This window comes from Pavona decussata, unplaced genomic scaffold (assembly GCF_977016875.1).
Source record: "Pavona decussata unplaced genomic scaffold, jaPavDecu1.1 SCAFFOLD_3714, whole genome shotgun sequence".
Taxonomy (NCBI): domain Eukaryota; kingdom Metazoa; phylum Cnidaria; class Anthozoa; order Scleractinia; family Agariciidae; genus Pavona; species Pavona decussata.
In genome coordinates, this window is record NW_028146525.1 from 1 (window position 1) to 2,500 (window position 2,500).

The 2,500-nt window shown below is 45.2% G+C and overlaps 1 pseudogene; it reads right to left on the minus strand.

Annotated features, from left to right (window-relative positions):
• On the minus strand, nucleotides 1-696 carry LOC146445898 (small subunit ribosomal RNA; annotated as a pseudogene; the record flags this gene model as incomplete).
• Between the last annotated feature and the right edge of the window lie 1,804 nt (nucleotides 697-2,500).

A 2,500-nucleotide genomic window follows, 5' to 3' on the forward strand; every position in this document is an offset into this window, starting at 1 on the left:
AGGAAGAACAGCCCGGCCAGTAACATACCTTGCGGCAGACCGGCCGAGCCATCCCGAAATCCAACTACGAGCTTTTTAACTGCAACAACTTTAATATACGCTATTGGAGCTGGAATTACCGCGGGTGCTGGCACCAGACTTGTCCTCCAATGGATCCTCGTTAAAGGATTTAAGTTGTACTCATTCCAATTACAAGACTTGTAAAAGCCCTGTATTGTTATTTCTTGTCACTACCTCCCTGAGTCAGGATTGGGTAATTTGCGCGCCTGCTGCCTTCCTTGGATGTGGTAGCCGTTTCTCAGGCTCCCTCTCCGGAATCGAACCCTAATTCTCCGTCACCCGTTGCAACCATGGTAAGCCACTACCTTACCATCGACAGTTGATAGGGCAGAAATTTGAATGAAACATCGCCAGCGCAAGGCCGTGCGATTCGATCAGTTACTATGAATCACCAAATGACCGGGCAGAACCCGCATTGGTTTTTAATCTAATAAATACATCCCTTCCAGAAGTCGGGACTTTTCGCATGTATTAGCTCTAGAATTACTACGGTTATCCAAGTAGTAATGGTACAATCAAATAAACGATAACTGATTTAATGAGCCATTCGCAGTTTCACAGTACAAGTGCTTATACTTAGACATGTGGCTTAATCTTTGAGACAAGCATATGACTACTGGCAGGATCAACCAGGTAACTATCCACCGCAGGGAACAGAAGTTCCTTGCTAAGCGGCCCCCCTCCGCAGAGGGAGAGCAAGCTTTCTTAGATTTTGCCTCCACGGGGGGAACCCATGAGCCAAACGGACCACACGGTCCCTCGGTCAAGGGAAACCCCGTCTTGTTTGCCACGTCTTTCTCACAACTGGACCCGTGCACAGTTCAGGCATACCTGTCAGACTCGCCAAGCGAGCTGAAGGAAGGCAAGAAAAGTGCTTCTGCGAAGGAAAATATCCTCCTGCTCTTTTGTCTCTATCATTAGCCAAAGGCTAGCGTACACAACTTCCATCTACACTCTGCCTGCCACTACAGTGACAATGCTTTCGGGCATCATCTTTTCCCTCCTTCGAAAGGAAAGCTACAAGCCCAACTTTCCTTGCCCGTTAGTCAATTCTGCCCTCTATTTCTCCGCCTTGCCGCCGTGGAACATAAGGGACAGGGTTTACTAGCCAGCTCCTCTCGGAACCTTTGCGACCAACCTGCCCACACTATAACCCCCAAACGCTAATAAGGAGACTGCATGATATGGTAGACAGAAAATAAAAACGCGAAAAAAATGAAATTTTGAAAATCGAACCCACAACCAGCCAAATCGTTTGTAAGTCATGCCAAATGACTGGTGACATCTTAAAAACCCATTGAAGCCACAACATCCCATAATTTCACGCTTTTAAAGATTTGTCACTATACGCACTGTAAGTACCTCACTAATTCTCACCTCAGATTTTACGGGAACATGTTCAAATTTTAACACGCCTCTCAGCACGACCAATTACATTAAAATTCATCGCAAAAGTCAGAATTCTCCAATTTTTGAAAAATTCACTATATTCACTGTAAGTACCTCGCTAGACAGTGGAGACCTCAGATTTTACGGGAACATGATCAACTTTCGACACACCTCTCAGCACGAGCAGTTACATAGAAATCCATCAGGAAAGTCGTGCTGTGAAGAGGTCTTTCGACTAAGAAAAATGGTGGTGTGAGGAGGAGTCACCTAAATCAGAGAAAAATACTCTTATAGGAGACTGCTACGAAAGACATTTCTGAGTCCACTGGCCCTAGTCCCCTAATAAGTGTATTTCTGTTTGTTTTAAGAAGGTCCTCCTGACATCACCAATCTTCTGTCTTCAATCCTAACCCCAACGTTAACCCTAACGCTAACCCTAACCCTACCTCCCTCAGGGGCAGTTCTATGGTTATGATCCCACGGTAGGCAGAAAAACTATCCCAATCTAGGTTTTCTTGTATGCTGACTCCATTTTAAATGCTTTTACTTGAGTCTGACAAAGGCAAAGCCAAATACTCACCCCTATATGGACGGGGAAGCAAAGTGCGGATTTTGGTAGGTCGGCATTTTCAATCAGGAATGTTGCCATTCGAAAGAGCGTCCAAAAAAACTTGGTTGGGACACATTTATTTTAGAAATTAGCGACCTAACCAGAAGTGCACTTTTTGGTGGGCCTACCCTACCCCCCTCAGGAGCAGTTCTATGGTTATAATACCACGGAAGGCACAAAACCTATCCCAAACTAGGTTTTCTTGTATGCTGATTCCATTTTCAATGTGTTTCCTTGACTCTGACGAAAGCAAAGCCAAATACTCACCCCTATATGGACGGGGAAGCAAAGTGCGGATTTTGGTAGGTCGGCATTTTCAATCAGGAATGTTGCCATTCGAAAGAGCGTCCAAAAAAACTTGGTTGGGACACATTTATTTTAGAAATTAGCGACCTAACCAGAAGTGCACTTTTTGGTGGGCCTACCCTACCCCCCTCAGGA